This window comes from Botryllus schlosseri, chromosome 10, assembly GCF_051294905.1.
Source record: "Botryllus schlosseri isolate E-star chromosome 10, Bs_hap1, whole genome shotgun sequence".
In the NCBI taxonomy this organism is placed as follows: domain Eukaryota; kingdom Metazoa; phylum Chordata; class Ascidiacea; order Stolidobranchia; family Styelidae; genus Botryllus; species Botryllus schlosseri.
The window spans coordinates 14,911,213-14,932,673 of record NC_137245.1 but is presented as its reverse complement, the minus strand read 5'-3'; the positions used below and the strand labels follow the sequence as shown (position 1 = coordinate 14,932,673).

Sequence of the window (21,461 nt, the reverse complement as noted above, 5' to 3'; positions counted from 1 at the left end):
TTCGGTTTCAGCTTGATTGTCGATTTTCTGCAACTCTCTTCGTGTATTCTGTAAATTTAATGCCTGGTTTTCGGAGATGTTCACATACTCATCTTTTAGTTCAATGATTTTTTCAGCTATTTCTCGGAGGCTCAAAATTCCCGATTTTATTCGTACAGCATAAGCCTTGTTTTTATCGAATATTGGCCTTGCTGTTAAATTCTGTAATTGTTCCATAACTAATTGATTCAAACTTAATTCTGCAAGTGTCATTTCTTGTACTGTTTGGATTGTAGACAAGTAACTATCTATTTGAGCAATTATCATATTACGATTTGTCCAAATCATATTTGTAATAGTTTTAAATCTTTCCTCAGTTGCAGCATCTCGACGCATATTGGTCACAATGACTTGATTCAGTTTTTGGGCGCGCGCAATTCCAATAAGTGAGAGATCATTTAATCCGTCTGCCACTGTCTTCAAATCATTTTCGATTTTGGTGAATCGTGCGTTCATTTGAGCTGTAAGCTGGTCCATGTTTCGGTTCAGGACTCCTTGAAGGTTTGACGTTAAAGCCAACGTTAAAATTACAGAGAAAGATAAAATAAATAAAGAAAAAAAAGACGCTTGGTTCTAGACCTTCCTGGTAGTGTGGAGTTGCTTTGTTCCAATCCAGTCTTCTTCCCTCCTAAAATTACAAATGGTTTCCCGGGATACCTTCTCTCATTAGACTGTGAATCGTATTTAATTTGATCCCAAAACGCCAATTTCATATTCAATCCTCCAACAGGATCACTGCAGATAGCTCTATTGCCTTGAATTCTTCTGACACACGATTGATCTTGCTCCAACATGGAAGGGTATTATAGGTATATTGGCAGAACTCCTGCTATTTTCGTTGGTGTAGGTCCATCACGATACTCGAGGCCGTACTTATTAACGTAGCTCGGATAGACCCAGACCATATTTTTTGGCAATGTTGGCTTATCGCCTGCCATGGCTCTCAACCATACGGGAGCTGAAGGGTGATAGTTGCGTAATCCAGGTGCGAAATCCATTTCTTTGTTCAGTGTTACATGAAGGTTCCTTGTAGAATCTTCTTCTTGCAGTATTATCTTGCTGTAGTGTGGCTCGAAACTTACTACCAGTCCTCTGACCGTACAGATAGTACACTGTAAAAATTGCCATAAGCGGACACAATCCACTACGTCGGTAGAACTATCATTGTATATGTTTCTCTGTCTCATTATTTCTTCAGTTGCAACTTGTTCAGTTATACAACTGATTTTGATACTCGAATAACTAGCAAACATTTTCAAGGCCTTCAGTTTGTACTTCATAATTGCTATTTGATATAAACCAAGAGGGTTCCAATCTCGAATGTTTCTTGGGTCCGTGGACATATTAGCATGCGACACAATAGCAAGCGACACTTGAGCATGCGACACTTAAGCATAGCGACTTTTGGTCATGGCGACTCGTGGGCATGTAGACACATGAGCACAGAGACGTATTAACATGTGGACATATTAGCATAGGGACACATGAGTATAGGGACACACGGGCATGGATACACGTGAGCATAGGGACACTTCATCATGGTGACAATTTAGTAAGTGCCACTTGAGCATGGTGACACATGAGCATGCGATACATGAGCCTTGACGACACATGAGCATGGGTACACAAGAGCATGGGCACACATGCGCATATGGACACATGGGCATGGGGACACAAGAGCAAAGGTGCACATGAGCATGGGGTCACCTACGCATGCGACACTTGAGCATGCGACCCGTCTACATGCAGACACTTGAGCATGCGACACGTGGATATGCAGACACTTGAGCATGCGACACTTGAGCATGCGACACTTGAGCATGCGTCACTTGAGCGTGCGACACCTGAACATGCGTCACTTGAGCATGCGTCACTTGAGCATGCGATATTTGAGCATGCGACACTTGAGCATGTTACACTTGACTATGCGACATTTGAGCATGCGACACTTGAGCATGTGACCATATAGATTTGTGCGAAAAGCTCCAAATATCGCGGTAAAGCGATAAGGGTTGTCATTGTTCCACATATATTGGTATCGTTTGCACGTATCAGACGAACTAAAAGCATATATCCTTTTGGGAGACGAAAGCGATTCCAAATTCGCATTTTGACACGGACTTATTATTTTATTTTGCGGGTCTCTTTTGATAGGGAAGTTTTACGTGCCGTTGGTGGGTGCGGGGAACATTAGGGCTCGGTTAGGGCTCATGTTGGAGTTACGGTATCCCAAGATTAGGGTTGGGGGTGATGGATATTAGGGTTGGTTAGGGTTAGAGTTAAGGTATCCCTAGATTAGGGTCGGGGATTATGGGTATTAGGGCTGGGAGGGGGATATTAGGGTTGGTTAGGGTTAGAGTTAGGGTTAAGGGTGAGGTATCCCCAAATTAGGGTTAGGGTTTGCGTTAGGGATAAGGTATCCCAAGACCAGGGTTGGGGGTGATGGATATTAGGGTGGTTGAGGTTAGGGTTGGGGTTAAGGTATCCCAAGATTAGGGTGGGGGTGATGGGTATTAGGGTTGCGAGAGGGATATTAGGGTCGGTTAGGGTTTGCGTTAGGGTTAAGGTATCACAAGATCAGGGTTGGGGTGATGGGTAGTAAAGTTGGGAGCGGGGATATTGGGGTTGGAGGAGGGGATATATATTATGTTCGGACTGGCATAAATCCATGATTTCGACGCTAGTTAACTACACACTAATATATGAAAAATGCTCAAGTGTCGCATGCTCAAGTGTCGCATGCTCAAGTGACGCATGCGCAAGTGACGCATGCTCAATTGTCGCATGCTCAATTGTCGCATGCTCAAGTGTCGCATGCTCAAATGTCGCATGCTCAAATGTCGCATGCTCAAGTGTCGCATGCTCAAGTGACGCATGCTCAAGTGGCGCATGCTCAAGTGTCGCATGCTCAAGTGTCCTCATGCTCATTTGTCATCATGCTGATATGTAACCATGCTCATATATCACCATGTACAAGTGTCAACATGCTGAAGTGTCCCAATGGTTATGTGTAACCATGCTCACGTGTTACCATGCCCATATGTAACTATGTCGATTAGTGTCAATGCTAATGTGTAACCATGCTCAAGTGTCGCATGCTAATTTGTTTCCATGCCCATGTGTCCACTTGCTCATGTTTCACTCTGCTGATATGTCCCCATGCGCATGTGTCCTCATGCTCATGTGTCCCTATGCTCATGTGTTACCATGCTAATGTGTCCGCATGCTATAGCGTCGCATGCTAAACTGTCGTTTTTCATTGTGTCGCATGCTCATATGTCGGGCAACCTGTTTCTTGATGTTTCAGAAAAAACGCCATGCCAATCTGAAATTGTGACCTGACGGTCTAATGTAAACAATTTCTGATTCCAGGGCCTTCAGATTCAGATCAGGAGTGATGTATGCCTTTTCACGCCCACAAATACAGGTACGTTCGAATTCATCAACATTATTCCAGTATTTACCAGTTGGATATAAGTATTCTTGCAATGTGATCTTTTCGGCTTTGACATATCCAGATGTCGACGAAAAAAATAGGCCCGGATTCGTAAAATTATGAGTCACATTTTTAATTTGCCAACACTGTGAAAGTGATATATGTTCCCAAACCGACGAATTCAGTCTGGCCCAGTCTCTAGGTAATTTCCTAGGTAGCCGACCGAATTGGGCCTGGGTTATCGTTCCAGCACGGTTTTCATAGCCTGAGGGCAGATTCGAGATCGATGCGTTCATGAAATTGTCTTCATATCCTGAGGGCATATCTGTGATCGAAGCGTTAACTATACTGCAGTATACTTTCGTCTCTTCATTCCAAATATGCAGTAAAATAATTGCATACAGAACATTAATGTAGTGATTACCAATAACAGAAATGAGTTCCATTCTTCACTGATAGGCACGGCTGGGAAATTCATTCAATAACAAATAGTATTTTCTATTATTATATTACAATTTCTGTAAAATATAATAATAATTTTTTTGATAATTTGGTTTCAAGTAACTTAATGTTTTGTAGGGTCTATTCTTGATGTTAAACGTTAGTTGACTGGCATCAGGGAGGTTTCAAACTTCACTTCCCATATAGTATTTTGGATTGGCCGCTATTGCCTCAAGTATGCGCATAAAATGATCTTCTTTTGGGTACATCCTCATCCAGAGAAATTGGTCCAGAAAACTGGCGAGATTGCCTCTTCTGATTCCGTTTTGTAGCCTTAATAGAGATTTAACTTGATTCCAAAACGATTCAATTTCTTGTGTATGGACCCCTGATATCGGGTCTACATAATGCAACGAGTGATTTACTACCTTGTGTTTATACCCCATTCCTCCCCAGTTACTGAGTGTATGATATGAAGAAAAAGCATCGGTTCTGATTGTCGTACCCGCCTTTACATTGCGTAATGTTATCTCTTTCAGATTTTCCGTCGTCCTACCTGACTCCGGGACCAATTCTACAAAAGCTTCTTTAGAAACGATATCTACAGCCCCGTAAATCCACACCGCCTTTACTGGACGGCCTTGGCGGTTGCCGGCCTTTCGTCGAGCGATCACCGATTCATCCGCTGCAATTTCGCTATTTGGTCCGCCGATAGGCCCCTTCCTATCTATGAGGTCTGAAGAACATATTTCTCGCAAGAAATTGGCCCAGTCTACTATTGCTCTTTTTGAAATTTCAGCCTCGAAAGAGATTCGTCGTTGTGGAGTACGAGAAGCCCAATAGTACGTTAGTAAAACCAGTTGGATGAGCCCCAAGTTGTTCTTCTCAAAAAATGAATTCTTGCGTATAGAGGTCGTGGTACGGCATTTTGAGTCTTGACATCGCCATCGAATTCCGTCGGCTGTACTAGAAGTCCTTTCTTCGGTCATTATACTTCCACATCTTTGGCAATCCATTCTGGAGGCCAGCAGACGGTGTTTTCTTAAGAATGCAATGCATTTATCCAGATCGGTGATTATCCCCAGTCTTGCCAAGTATCGCATGTTCATCTTGATAGGATTTGCCATTCCTGCAAAGGGTATCTTTGGGACTTATCTGACCCACGATTGCTTATATGTGATGTAAATTAAATACTTGTTGTTCTTCCTTTATAGCCAGTTGTTGCAATATGCCTGAATTTGAATTAACATGCACGTTTTATATTTTAGAAGTTTTGAATTTACAACTGCCTGAGGGCAAGTTAGCCTATTTTGTGACATTATTGGTATACGTGACATCAATTTTTAGATAAGATTAAACACTCAATTCCACAAGTTGATTTCTCTTTTTTACATAGTTATGATCACCTTGTGTCTTATTTAAACACATGACGGTAAATCCAGCACTTGATCCTCCAAGTTGAGTGCGTGCAGACTCTTGAAAAATTGGAGGGAACATTGGTTGCAGCTACTTTGAGTTGGTTGCATCGCATCAATCACTGTAAACGCGAATACGTCCTAAAATGCAAGCAGCCTACTTTCATATTTTTTGTCGCGCATATAAAAATTTGGACAAATAGAAATGAGAACACACCAGTTATTCTCTGCGATTAACCGACTGATTAACAAAACGGCTCATTCTCATAATTCATTCAGCTAAGTCCTAAACGGCATCCCAACCAAACCAAAAATGGCATAAACAGTGGTGTGTGATCTAAGTGGTTTTTGGCCGCCATGTTTTGATCGGCGTCGCAGATATCGCAAATGTATGATTTCAAACTGCCGAACATCCCAATCATAGGTACAATTTATCTATCTATGATGCACTATAAACACTGTTTCGTTAATTAGCCTGTTATGCGCAGAGAACACCTAGTGTGTTATCGCACTGGTGTCTCATTCACTTTAGAACTATGTTATAATATTGTCAGTTCCGATGAAATTTATGACCCACAAAGAGCCGAATGGATTCCTCTGCTACGTGCAAGGAAGTACGCATCTATATCGAATTCCGCAGTGATATGCGTAGGTAGGCTGCATTTGTATAATCAAAATTCGTGGAAGCGCGATGTTGCGAAATGCAAAAACTACTCGACGTATTCGGGTCACATTGAATTATATGTCGCAAAATACTCTGACAATCATGGGGAACACAGCTCGACTTTGCCGAGACGCTTGTTGGCGTCACAGTCGAAAAGAGACTTTATTCGACTATTGTCTACGGGCGATACAATTGTTAGAAACAATGTAGATTCGGACATTGGGGGTTATTTTCGGGGGGTTCCAGTGGCCGGACCAAATTTTAATTTATATTTTCGAAATCAATGTGACAGTAGCTTTCGATTGAGACCGGTTAAGCAAAATTTTGAGCTCGAGTTGCCAGCGCTAAGATTACCACCTACTGCTTTCGATTTCAGAAACAGCAGCATTGATTTTTTTCGGAAGAGCAAGCAGATGCGTAAGAGCTGGCAAAATTGGTAAACTTCTTGACCGGAAAGTGAATTAAACTGTTCTACAAAAAGATTGTACCGCAGGTATGAGGCTGAATATTTCTAATACTTCTGAGACTTATGGCTAGCAAAACATGATATACAATTGCAGTTTAAAGTTCATCCAACGCAGAAGCAACTTCCCACTTGGCAGACCGGACTGTCACAATATCACACTGAGACGATCGCAAAAGTGGATTATTCCCTCGGTATGTCTAGAATTTTTAACCGGACTGACTTTGATAATTATAATGATATCAAAAACTCAATCTCAAACCAAGTATCAATGTTTGATTCGTGGATGTGAAGCAATAACTGCAACTGCTGTACCCAGAATCCCTCAATAGGGTTCTTTAGAGTAATGAGGTATCTTCAGTAACTTGAGACTATATTTTCATGCTTTGCGGGGATAGTTATGTGCACTAGATTCATTTTAATATTCTGAAAACAATGTGGGGGTCGAATATCCGCATTTTAGTTTCATGACCAAAAGTATTTAAGAACCCCTGTAGATACGATACCGCCATATTGTATATTTTGACTCGCGTCAAGTCAGGTTAATCGATTTTCGAAGGTGACTCGAGTCAAATAACTCGATTTTTGTATGTGACTCGAGTTGAGTCAAAATTCAAGTCAAGGTGCCTTTTCGTCGTATGAGGCATGATTATGTCATTGCATTTTGCTAGCTGTCTGAAACAGATTGAGCGGTAATTGACTCTGAGCCAATGAACGAATATAGAGTTAAATATACGCGCAAGAAGACGCTGTATCGCTCACATATACGCAGAACTGTTAAACTGCGTAAGTAATTGCACAGCCTCAGTTTATAGAACTTCTAGAACTGGTACGGTAACTTTACCAGCCAAAATAGAGAATAGAGAAATAAATTGATAAGATGCAATACATTACCCTTTTACAAACAGATATGATACACCATGCGTTAGTACAACGACGAAGCCGTTTCTGCTAGTGCGGAATAGTGTTGTTGCACACAGGCGAATAGCTTATTTTGAAAAAAGCAATAATTTGAAACTGACATCAATTTCAGCATTCAACCGTCAGCCACGTGTTGCACAATGCACATCTATCCGTAGATTAGTTATCGATACCTATATCTATAGCTACTGTTCGGTCAACTGGAAAGTTACACAGCACATTGCATTGAAATAGCAGTGACGTAACGTTAGCAGTCTTCTCACAACTTTTCTGCAATCCTAGTTAAAACTCCAGACTCAAAGCAAGAGGCTTGGATGCATGATTATGCATTTTTGTTTTACTTCTAATCCAATTCCTGGTTTTCCTGTAAAGGCGACTGTAGGCCTATTGTGTGAAACAAGCCAAGCTTGCTGTACGGTACAGACATTTGCTATTCTCATGTCCTTAATAAGAATGGACCATGATTTGGAACTTGATGCGATGTCCGAGTTTTCTCGAATTTAGTCATTTTAATCTAATTTGTATACAAACTGTAGCTATAATTCTAATTTAAATCTAATTTGCAGACAACTGCTGTGTATTGAAATGACGGGGGGGAGGGGGGGTCCTTTATGTTAGCTCCACGTCCAGGACAATGTCATAGGGGTAAAAAACATTACTATTCGGTAGTGCAGACAGCCGTGAAACACTAGCAGATTTTCAATGTCCTTCAATGTCCTTTTGACACAGCTTTATTCTCTTACTCTCAATGCAGTTTATTACCATGTTTCTAACTTTCTGTAATCGCTGCTGCTATCCGGCATAACGAAATCTATTGAGCCTGTATGCTGAACAGTCGGAGATTGAAATTGTAACACGTACTGCAAAATGACCTCCACCTTGCCATACCAGGCTGCACCCAACTTTTGGTTTCTTGTGCCTTGTGGCCACGGAAGAGACTAGATCAGAGGTCTCAAACGCGCGGCCCGCGGGCCGCATGCGAACCGCCAGAGCATTTTGTGCGGCCCGCGACGACATTTTGGAATTTCAAGTATTCAACAATATATTCAAGTGCGATATATCTTTTATAGGTATGAGAACTTACATTTCACCCTAAAATTACTATGAAAATCACTGACATCTCAACAAACTTCACTATCACATCACTTTTAAAAGCTACCATGCGGTAGAATATCAGCTTACGTCACATATCTAGTTCATGACGATAAAACATGACCCATTGATGATTCCTGACTGAAAATTGTGATTTAGTTTGGTGCGACCTTCTAGTAAAATTACTCGATTTTGGATTGATTGGGTAATTGACTCGAGTTGAGTCGGGTCAAACGTAAAAATCAGAAAAGGACTTTCGATTCGGAACGGTGACTTGTTAATCCTGCGGACGCAACAATCTACGAAACTGTCATGAGCATAGTAATATATCAAAAGGTCGTCTTGCGTTGTGTAGGGTATATAGCTATCTAATCAGGTCAGTATGGCAACCATTGGCATTCTATGACCCCCGTGACGTATAGTTGGTTACATGCCTGGTGTTGTTTGTTCTCTTTATCGATGTTATTATCGGGGGTGAGTAGGGTAGTAGTAACGCTCTACAGCTGTAACACCAATGAATTATTCGCCGATGGGACATTTCTATTCCAGGCGTTCTTAACCAGGGTCAGTAGACCCCATCGGGGTACGAAGCACCACATCAGGGTGTGCGAGATGAATTGTGGAATGAGGCCTATATGCTGTTGAAATATGTTCTTGGCCAATTTAGTTCAACTGGAAAATAGTCTTCGCGCCATGCGCGATTTTATGTGAATACGCTTTCTGATTTTAATATAGGTACCATCAGAAATTGTGCTGAAAATGGACAGGAGCTACGAGAAATCTCATTGGAAGTACAAGGGGTACGATTGCTAAAAAGATTAAGAAGCAATGATATTACTATAGATTCATAATGAATATATTTAGGTTGTTATTGTTCCAATAATAATCGAAGGCAAAATCTAACGCTAATTTAATTTGAAGTTGGCAATGAAAATAACAATAGCCTATGCCCTATACTTATGAAGACTTTATCAGCATTAGGCTACACCGCTGAAATGTCTGATATCAGATCAATCTTCAGTAGATTTTAAAATATTCTACATAAAATTGTGGCACGTCAAAATTCCACTAGTTACAATATTATAACCCGACAGTTTTACGATATCATAATGCAAACTCTCGTATGATGTCTATAACTCATTAATTAAAAAAGTATGCCTGGCACAAAAACAATTTTATTCAAATATTTGTAACTGTGATTTTTTCGCGTCAAGCGTGAATAATGCAATCTTAAATTAAATTTCCACGTTTATGGAATGCCTGTCTGCAAGGTCCCGTCAAATAAGGCCTGCTTGTAAATTATACATTGAATATCCCTGTTATTGATGCTGCGGCCCGCGGCGTCATCAAAAACTAGAAAATGGCCCGCGAGCACATTTGAGTTTGAGACCTCTGGACTAGATACATGCAGGCATATTCCGAAATGTATGAGCTGTAAACTCAGGGTTTCATGCCTGAGTTTGAGCGAAAAGTGGGTGAGCAGGGGTGAAAGGAGAGTCATGAGAGGACACAACTGCTTTTTTCCTGGGATGTATATCCGTCTGGATTGTTTCTTAATGTTTAGTTATCCAATCGCTAAAATGTACAGTGTACACACGTTGATTGCCTAGAAAGTATACTTTTATATGGTACGCCATGGGGTGGATTTACCCAATGCTGTGAAACTCTGAGCTCACAGTTGCATTTGCAACTGCTATTCGCATTTCGATCATTAAGAAAGACTAATACTAAACATTTTGTGATTTGTTCACAAAACGTTGAAGGTATTTTTATTGCAGGCTCGGATGTCGCACAGATACAAAGACGGCGAATGAATATCTACCATAAGTACTTCGACAACTTTCACATTCGAAAAAGATCTCAATTTTCGAATATTACAGACACGAATACGACATGTTTGGATATGAATATCCTGAATTTATGGTTGTGTAAATTGTAGTCAAAATAAAAATTAATTTAATAAATAATCATCCTATATCATGGTATAGTAGCGTAAACTATGCGATACTCATAAAAATGTCAGCTACCTTCCTAGATTTAGGAGTTGGTCCATGTGATCGAAGTTTTCGTGATGTTTTTATATTCGGAGGAATGTGGCGAGATCGCCGAAAGGAGTTCTGGGTCAAACTTTGTTACGAAGTTGTTCGATCGCACAATGACGCAAATCAATGCGTAATGGACTTAAGTTAATGAGAAGGGTAATGGCTAACACTGAAAAAAGGGAGACTTGTATCTGAGGTAAGATAATCTAATCCTTGGACGTCCCCGTCCTTGACTTACTCGTTGTTTTGCCAATTAGCATTTTGCAAATAACAGTTGGTTTTTTTCCATTCCTATATAACTTCATACCACTCTCTGCAATGAGCGAGCAACATGCAAAGAACCTCAGCACTAAACAAATTCAAAATTTCGATTTACTTTATTGGAAGTCTGCTCGAAGCATTTAGTTTTCCATTAGTTAATATTTAGTGACTCTCAGTTGTGTTATTGGCTAGTAATCGCATAGCATCAAAAAACGAAATACGCATTGTGATAATAGGCTGACGCCTTGACAATACTTTGTCCAGTTCAACATAGACCATTTTGGGAGGCGAGTGGCGCAGTTGGTTAAACAGTGCAGTCAGGACACCAATGGACGTTTATTCGAATCTCAGTTCACGGGGCTCCTCATCGCCGACCTCATTACTACAGAAGTGCATTTTAAAAAATCCAGACTGAAAGTAGGCCATGCAGCAAAGACCACGATGGGGACGCATATGGGAGCGAGAGAGACCGACGAATGACTGTGAGCAAGAATGAAAGGGGTGTGTAGAAGATTACGAAGTCAAAGATGAAATTGACAATACAAATAAGTCGTGTCGTGGCGCACATAGCCTGAATAAAAGCGATAATCGGCACTGTGGTGTGATAATAACAATAATAACCTAGACCAGTGGTTCTCAACCCTTTTCCCCTCGCGGACCGGTAAAATTCGAAAAAATATTTGGCGGACCGGTGGACTTTCAAAAATTGAAATTAACTCAAAACGCGAAGTATGCAAGTATATGATGCCGAAGAGTGACATTTTGAGGATTTTGATCGTAATTAAATATGTTCATGATGGCATTTATTTGATTTTACACTTATAAATCTGCTGAGTCGGGGTAAAATTGCCTTGCCCAATTAAACGTTCTACAGCCGAGAGTCTTTTTAGCATTAGAATTATTAGCACTTTGGAAATAGCAGTTGGATTTTTTCCATTCCTATATAACTTTGTACCACTCTCTGCAATGCGCGAGTAGCATGGAAAGAAACTCAGCACTAAACAATTTCTAAATTTCGATTTGATTTATTAGAAAAGTCTGCTCCATATATTCAGTTTTACACTAGTGACTTGTGACTCTCTGTTGTGTTAATGGCTAGCAATCACACAGCATCAAAACGAAATACGCAGTGTAGTAATATAGGCTGACGCCTTGAGAATACTTTGTCCAGTCTAACATAGACCATTTTGGGAGGCGAGTTGCGCAGTTACGTCAAACACTGCAGTCACGACACCAATGAACGTGGATTCGAATCCCAGTTTTCGGGGCTCCTCATCGCCGACCTCATTACTACGGAAGTGCATTTTAAAAACTCCAGACTGAAAGTGAGCCATAGAAGTCGTCAGCTGAGACCACGTTGTGGAGGCAAGGCAGCGAGAGAGACCGTTGATTGGCCGGAAGAAAGAATGAAAGGCGTACCTAAGAGATTACGAAGTCAAAGATGAAATGGTCTATACAAAATAGTCGCGCCGTGGCGCACATAGACTGAATGAAGGCGAAAATCACCGCTGTGTTGTGATATTAAAAATAATGTCCTCCGGGGGTTCTTGGTCTATTTTTCTCCAGCACCCCTTTCGAAAATTGCATGTGTCTGGTGCCCCCTAGTTTAGGGACTGTAGTAAAAAACAATGAGTAAATGGTCGAAGTTCGGTTTCGGGTTGGGACTTCACTATTAGACTAATTACCGGTATAATTGTAAGTGCTATTTTCGGGATCAAGTCCAGGCTGTTATAACAACCATCGGGTAAGGCCTACGGGCTCGTAGCATTTGATTCAAGATCGAAGTATACATCCCGAATTATCCAATGCGATTGTCAATATGGGGTAGGTAATTGTATTGGGGGTTGTTTTATTGCTTTCTGTGAATAATAAATTAACTGAGACTGTGGTAGAGATTTGCTCACATTAAATTTAGTACTGCACCAAGCTTTTAACTTTAACATGAATGGGGTAGCAACACTAAGCAGTATCATCCTTAATCATGCGATGACGAAATATTCTGAAGATTTAATTTTGTAGCACTCAAATACAAGTATATTTAGTCGGCCAAAAAGCTGCAAAACATCTTTAAGGTACGAAAGGCATCACTCTCAAAGTTGTACAGTACAGTGCCTTATCGATTAGGACACGCAGTATGCAGCGGGATACAATACCTAGTTCAAAACATTTTGTGGAAAATAACCCGCGCTATCAGTAAAAGTATCAGTTTAATAATATTTTCATCATTTCAAAACCCGAAAAAAATGTGATATAATGAAAAGATAGAAAAGTGTCGAAACAAGTTGGAGTATCTAGCGTGACGGGAATGTTTTAATGGGGAATTGACAATCCAAAAGTACGCCAAATTCATTTTACATGAATTATAATAAACCACTGCATTCATGGAAACATCGTCGGTAGATATTTTGCGATGAGCGCAACGAAGAACGTTATGATTTGACAGATTTTTCGAATGTTAGTTTACAATGAGAACTGAGGGATATATAGAACTATTGTTCTACTATATATTCATATTTCCTTACTACACCATCCACTGCGAGGCACCCCTTCAGCACCCTCATACCACCCCCTCAGCCCAGCGCCCCCAATTTCACCCCTAAGCGTCTCCGCTCCCTTCAAAATGCGAATCGCCCCTGGGGGCGCTGGAGACAAGGTTGCGAACCACTGACCTAGACCACTAAGGTGCAAGCTATTACCTTATGAGTCCTCGGTGACATTACTGGCGAAGTGACGGAAGATAATGAATTTATGTAGGTATTATAGCATTTGATTGTTCGAGTTTACACATTCCATGATGCTTGAAAAGCCCACCTGAACTTTAGCATTATGGCTCAATGTAACCGAAATCGACGCTACTTATTGCGTAGATTAATAAGCAATAGTTATGGATGTTGACGTCACTATCAAATCACTATACCAGGAATTTCATATATCCGATCCGAAATATAAAGGAAATAGTAGTCATGCATAGTGAGCAGTGCTTTGCGGCAGGACTAAATGTGTGATTTCTATGACTACAGCTTCGGAGCCCTATGTTATCATATATCAGCTCTACTTCCTGCTCCGGCTCCGTTTGATATTTGAATGGAAACTATCAAATGGGTCAGTTTGTATCAAGTATCATCTGTTTCAGGTATGAACCTGTGAGTGTTCTGCTGTCAAGTCCTTAGCAACGTGGTTAGTTATAAAATGTGGACCGATGGTGCTTTTGACTTCTATACTCCGACACGTCGAAGGTGGTCAGAACCCAATTCTACTGGTGTTGTGACCTGTGTTTAACCATTTGCGCCATTCGCTTCCCTAAAAGCGTTGTTGTTTAATTATATATAAAGAATTCAGTCAATATCAATAGCATAGCATCTTGTGAAACACATCGGAGCCAGATCTATTTTCCGACTACCTGGCTCTAGCTAGAACCTTCTACGACTCCACATAAATTCTATGTAGAGCTGCGAATCTGACTCCTGCTTCGTTGAAAAAGCACAGCTTCCAGGCCCCGGCTCCTAGCTCTGGCTCCAAAGCCCTGATAGTGAGACTCCATGTCGGGTTTAGATGAATTGAACTCTAGTCGAACGTAGAAGACATATGACACCATATTTAGAAATATTTGAGCTTCCAAGATTTTTACCTAGTATAAAGTCATGCTGGTCCAACATATTTTGCGATTGGGGAAAGCCACTATCGACAAATATTGGCAGAGGGAAATCCAGTAGGTTACTTTCACGCCCTACATATTTGTATCTGCCTCAATCAAATATCACAAATCCCTGACGGATTTTATGAGGTCAATAGACATAGACCAGAGGTCTCAAACTCAAATGTGCTAGCGGGCCAGTTTTCCCGTTTTGACGACGCCGCGGGCCGCAGCACTTACAGGGGTATTCTATGTCTTTTGAAGTAGGCCTTATTTGGTGGGGATGAATTGTCCTACTGAAAGTGAGCCGATCCAGCAGACTGACAATAAATAGCTAAACACACATCGTCAAAACGTGATTTACTCTTGTATCAATTTAGGCCTGGCACGACGAAAATCATCACATTTATAACTATTTGAATAGAATTGTTGTTGTACTTGATATATACTAATTATAAGATATGGACACCATATGGGCGGACAAATGTATGATGCCATCATAAAAGCTATCGGGTTATAATTTTGCAGCTACTATGAAAATTTTGAATTTAACAGATTGATAATAGAGACTGATATGATATCAAAACATTTTTAGGTTGAGCATTGTAATTCCAATCCAGGATTCGGGTGTACTTCTGATATGTAGGCTATTAATCTCATGGCCAAATATCTTCAAATACAGGAGCAGAAAAAATATAAATATAATATAAATATATTAATGAATGTGTCTTAGTGATTGAAATGTCGGAACGTCGAACGGCCCATTGTTGTTACATCGTTGGAGCGTACCACTACGGTACTCGGTACCTTGAAGTTGCCTTAATAACATGGTTTAGCGACAAAAGATGTAACTAACAAATTGCCCATGGTTGCCATAACTACTTGCTTAGTTAACGAAATACCAAGCTGCGACCTTCTGATCTATTACTATTGCCCTGATACGGGATTAGTTTGTTCGACTATGGTTCTAACAAATTCACGTCACTCCGAGTCAACTCGAGTCATTTTCATTTTGCCATCGAGTTAGCCCGAGTCTGAGTAATTCTAAAAAAGGTCGCGTCCAATTCCAACTCACAAATTTCAGTCACGAATCGTCTAAGGGTCAGGTTTTGTCATCAGGAATTGGAAATGTGGCGAAATAGTGAATCTTCCCCTGCATGGTAGCGTTTGAAAGAGATGTGATAGTGACGTTTGATGAATAGTCTCAGGCTCTCGGAGCAATTTAATAGGGAATTTGGACTTTATAACCTGAAAAGATATATGCGACACTTATATATTGTCAAATTATTAAAAATCTAAAATGTCGTCGCGGGCCGCACAAAATGCTTTGGCCGCGTGTTTGAGACCTCTGACATAGACCAACAAAAGAAACGACATCAACGACTGCAAGTGGCTCGCTGATGGCGCGTTTGAATCCCTTATAGCCCTAGTAACGCTCTACCGTAGCTATGAAATGTCGTCACAAGGAATTCCGCTACGACATAATTTAAAATGGTTTAGATTTCGGCCATCTGTGATGCTGATCACTATGGAAACCTTTATTATGTATTATTTACCATTGAATAACAACAAGCAAAAATTTTGCATAACTGACGCCTAGGCCTATTGAGTTTCATTGTCTCATGGCACAGACGCTACCACTCGATACGTCCTGTGTGATGAATTAATTGTGGCCAATTCAAAGCGCAATCGAATGCTGAACAGGAAATATCCCAATGAAAGGTTGTCGTTGGAACCGATGGAAAATATCCGGTATCGTTATCGCGTTGTGACTATTCGGAAACTATGGAAACTAGACACTCTTGAATCTTGAATATAGTGTCTTCAATAACCTTCTGCTAGGGCAGGGGCGGGCAACTTCTTCAGTCGGCGGGCCGGATATAGGAAAATTAAGTACTTGGCGGAACGGATTGCTGGATCGATACATTATTCGCCCGTTTATCCACATCTGCAAGGAATAAATCGTATTTAATGAATGTATTTTAACGACAGCAATGTCGCTTCAAAGCCATTTCTCGCCGATGATGACGAAGACAATGTGGATTTGAGAATAGCATTGTCATACAGGCGCCGCCATATCTGTTTCTATCTGATCAATAACCACACGGAGCAATCCTTAGTTAAGATTTCAAGGCGTTAGATAACCCCGGTACTCTTAATTAACCAATATATCAATTCATTAGGGTTGAGGAAGTGACGAGATATCGTCATTGTTCAACAATCTCGATATTGAATTAATGCGGTCCGCGTCCTCTACGAATTTTGAAAAGTGGCCCTCGACCCGTTTTGAGTTGGCGACCGCTGGTATAAGCGGTGTCTTACTAGGGTTACCATATGTCCTCTTTTTTGACTTTATTGAAAGTGTCCTCGGAGGACGCCCAAATGTCCTCTTTTTGGGATTTTGTCCTCTTTTTTGAGAATATTAGTAAAATATATGACAAAATCTACTGAGATACAGTAATTTAGCACCGAAGTAACGCACCAGCGGCTATTTCGGGAGATCGAGCCGGAAAGTTGACCCTTTTCTTAGTCAACCAACTGATAATGTGAAAGGAAAAACTGCATTCTGGGCGCGGAGCGAGAAAGTTGACCTTACTTTATTTTAGTTAATCGACCACAAAGTGGGAAAAATTTACCATTTTTCAGGATTCTCCTCCGGTTTTGCAAGTCTGAAAATTTTGACAAAGTGTCCTCTTTTAAGATTTACAAAATATGGTAGCCCTACGTCTTACAAAAGCCTAGAAGTGTGCCGTGCTACAAGTCGGCGCTTACGGAATGAAAAATATGAAATACCAGCCTGGTGTAAATGACCGTTGTAGTCGACAAACACCATGATTACTACAAACTACATTAGGGTTGAGTACATCGTAAATGCCGATAATGCTAGTCTGCTTCTCGCTTCGACGAACTTACGCGTAAGCTCCACTCTCGCACGCTGCGCATACACGTATATCAAAACATATACTGTCACTAAAATTGGACATAGTAAGCAAGTAGTGAGAAATCTCGACAGACTGGGGCCACGGGCCACACTATCTTGTAAGACGGAAAACTCTCCGCGGGCCGGACAAAATCCCTTCGCGGGCCGGATCCGGCCCGCGGGCCGTATATTGCCCGCCCCTGTGCTAGTGGACGAGTTTGCAAATCTATCCATTTCGCAAAATGACCTATCTAAGGATAACAATAACGGTAATGTGGTATAGCGTATAGTTCAACAAGTTGCTTCTCCATGAAAAGCTAAATGGTATGAAATTAGGTGACTCAGTGAATTTATCGGGTGATAATATTTCTTGGATATATGCATACATGGAACTCATTCCGGCATATGCCGTGCACTCGCGCGAGCCACCGTGTTGCAATTTCAAATGCCATTTTTCGTCTGTATGAATACATGGAAAAACACACAAGCAGTATATTATTAAAAATCATGTTCCAAACAAATACTATATGTTTTAATCGTGTCTGTTTTAAATTGATTCTTGTTTCAAATGCAAACCCATATAAGTGTAGGTTGATCTTGACGGTAACGCGGACGGTAAGACGGTAAGGGAATATTATTGCGGAACCCGATTGGATTAAGTGTCGTAGTTTTTGGAGTTAGGAGATTCGTAGGGGATTCTTTCTTTGATGCCCTGGAAACATATTCCTGAATGAATATGTTATTTGAGAATTGGAGCAATAATAATTGACCCAGTTCTTGCGGTTATTGTGACGCTGGCGTTTTATTTACTTGTAATAGTATTGACAAATATAGTGTTTTGATCTATTACTGTGCACCCCCTCCGTACGCACGGACTATTGGAGACTTTGGCCGGAATTTACGCTTGATCCAAGGATCTGGCCTTGGGGCCCACCACGACAAGAATGAGTATCTCAAGTATCCCGAAATTCAGTGACGTGTTGAGCAGGCTAATTCTCATATATGTCGGTGTTGCATCCCAACTTGTGCACATTTTGAAATAAATACGGAAAAAATTGATTTGGGTGGAGAATTCATACAGCCGATGAACGTAGTTGAAATTGTTCGGGAAAAGGAATGATATTATATGGATACAACAGCCAGCATATACAGGGTTCTATTGGAGTTTATGCAAGGCGAAGTCCTAGAAAAGATCACTAACTTGATTGTGATTGTTAAGTTCCTTGGAAAGAAACGTGACTTGCTGTTTGCAATATCCTATATTATACTGTTGAGTGTCGCTTAATTGCCATGTCGGAATTGAACGAAGTTTGTTTAAAAATCTCCGTAGCTTTCACATCAATCGAGTTGTAGGCTACTTCTAACAGTTTCATACAACACTTGGCCCGTGCACTTGCAGAAACAAATACGTACCAAACCTCGAAGTCAATTTAGAATCTGATGTTTTTTCTCTACTAATTAATGAACAGGCGTCAACTTATTTTCTTTCTTTCTTCAATTGAGATATAAAATTGTAATATATTTGGTGAACCGACGGGAAACTCACCACGGACCGGCGGTTGAAACCACTGAGCTAGGTGGCTCCGTGTGGCCCAGGGATCACATATTCGTATCCCCAACCCTAGTATAGGCTATCTCGTTCCCGTGGATTGTTAATATTGTTCCAATGGGATTTCAGTAGAACTGTTTTTCTAACGGTTGTAATTTCAACCATCTGTGGTGACAAGATCTCTTTGTTGCTAATAATTAGGATTGGATTACAGTAGGAAATATTTTGAATAACAGACGGATATTTATGTTGTTTCGTGATGTACACACGCTACCATTCGATATACACCCTTTATGCGAGACGATTGTTTGTTCTAGGTGATTATTATCCCCATCGTTCACGGAAGAAAGACCCTAACTTTGGAAGAAAACAGTAGTAAACATTGTCGTATCAGCATCATATTGGGACTATTTGGAAACTATGGAAACAAGTCACTGTGGAACAGCGCAAAGAACATAGAAAGACAACAAGGGTGGCGCATAGTAACTTCGTACAATAGATAGGGCGCGGTGGCAGTCATTTTGGTCTTACAACGTGATCAACATCAAGTATGCGATTCTGGCTCTACCTGGTCTCCCGTCGCATATCGAATGGAAATTCTACTGCATATTTGTTATTCTCTGCGGTTAGCTGTCGTATGTGTCGGGGTGTGGGAGAGATATCAAATTAGAATGTACGTGGCCCCTACATTTAAATCACAGCCCCAAACTTACCCAATCCTTAACTACTTGTGCTACCCGAAACCATGGTTGTAACCAAGTCACAAGGCCCCGAGTCACAAGTCAATCTCACTTTTCTAGTTTTGACTCGAGTCAAGTCGAGTCACTTCAATTCACCACCGAGTCAAGTCCGAGTCCAAGTCAGCGAGCAGAGGGTCGAGTCCCAGTCATGGAATTATGACTCGAGTCCGAGTCCGAGTCATTGTATAGACTGCTCAGTTTCCAGTTAAAGTCTTGGTAAACCCACTTTTTATAACTCTGTTTGGTGATATCGGATGTTTCGCATTGATAATATACCAATTTTCCTCACTTTTAGCAATTTCAGGTCGCATATTCAAGTACCAGTACCAACAGACGAAATCCCAATAGTGCGTTGGCTTCGGAATTACAATGAAATGTCGGTCTTGGCCGTCTGAGTCTCGAGTCAATGACTTGGTTCGAGTCTTGAGCAATGACTTGAGTCCAAGTCGAGTCAATACACAGATTGACTCGAGTCGAGTCGAGTCATTTCCGTATTTTGAAGAAATGACTCGAGTCAAGTCGAGTCATCAGAAAATCGTCCGACTCGAGTCAATACAACCCTGCCCGAAACACCATCCAAATATCTCGATACTCATAGCATGTTAGCATATTTTGATATTCTGGTGTCGTCCCAATACCTGTTTTGAGTGATGATTCAACAGGAATGAATGACTCAATAATATTCCTGGAAGGCCTGCGAGAGGACGCGCTAAATCAAACCACCGACGATAGTGCACATGAGAGATCGATGACCCATTTCGCATACAAATGATTCCAGCTCATTTTCAGTACACAGCATCGATAATACAAATTATTGACTTGAAATTTCAAAAGGAAGAGATTTATAGTTCTAAATGAGAAACTCACTTGCTACGCACCTGGGGTTTTAATGCCGACAACGCGCTGGTTAATATCAGGCCGGAGCCTACGGCTTACGTATGCTCCAATCAGCCAGTCGAATTTGATCGTAAAATGGTGCGCTTTTAATTATCCACGTGTTATTGCAGCGAGAACAATATGGGCGCATGCCACTAACTTATCAATGGGAATTGGGAATACATATCCCTCGGCCTATAGTGCCCGATGCCACAGTCTTTTCGATGATATTTATACGTCGGACCTTTTAGTCGCTCCTTCTTGCTCTAGTCTTTACTTCATTCTTCATCGAGTCTTTTTTCCGGGATTTTATTGTCGCCGTAAGAACAGCGACATGGAGTAAGAGGAGCCCATAATAATAACCTCGGACGGTTATATCGAAAGCTATTGTCGCACTGATTCCGAAAATCTGAGTATTATTAATATCAGAGCACCAGAACACCAAAGCGCAAGGAATTTGAAATTCAGTTTGTTGGGTATAATGACAGGGCAGAGAAGTCAAGTGAAGCACTCATACTTGGATAACTTTAAGACAATCATGATTCAGTGAAACAATGCGTTGTCGACTTTGCGAAACCACTGTGTAGTATGAATCGTGTAGTTGCGACAGCCAACATGTATTGCAGAACAAATACACTCCCTATATACTCTCGTAGCTGTTACGAAGTACCCACTTTCAATTGTGGATATGTATAGTAGCTTCTCACGTACCCTGCGTATGAAGAGTGCTGATGTGATAAGGAACAGGTCGCCAACCGAATTAGCTACCATTGAGGGATGATATATTGCTGTATTAAGTGTTCTGAAAAAGTGCCTGCTACAGCAATACATTATATAAGATTGAAGATGCATTTATCCAAGCGAACGAGATGATCGTTATCGATCATGCGAAAAAGGTTGCCATATCCTTTTACTCTCCACGTGAATTCTCTTCGATCTCCGGCATCATAAAATGGGCGAATGACTTT

At 40.9% G+C, this 21,461-nt stretch overlaps 2 long non-coding RNA genes across 2 annotated transcripts in view; both read left to right on the top strand.

The window, feature by feature from the left end:
- The window catches only part of LOC145448350 (uncharacterized), a 28,626-nt gene extending 22,032 nt beyond the window's left edge, over positions 1–6,594 (top strand). Inside the window, exons 2-3 of the long non-coding RNA XR_013917878.1 lie at positions 6,372–6,488; positions 6,556–6,594. This is a non-coding gene — a long non-coding RNA (uncharacterized LOC145448350). The remainder of the gene's footprint in view (positions 1–6,371; positions 6,489–6,555) is intronic.
- Positions 2,332–2,779, top strand: LOC145447893 (uncharacterized). The gene is made up of 2 exons (XR_013917745.1): positions 2,332–2,455; positions 2,606–2,779. It is a non-coding gene; the product is annotated as an uncharacterized LOC145447893 (long non-coding RNA).
- Positions 6,595–21,461: the final 14,867 nt, after the last annotated feature.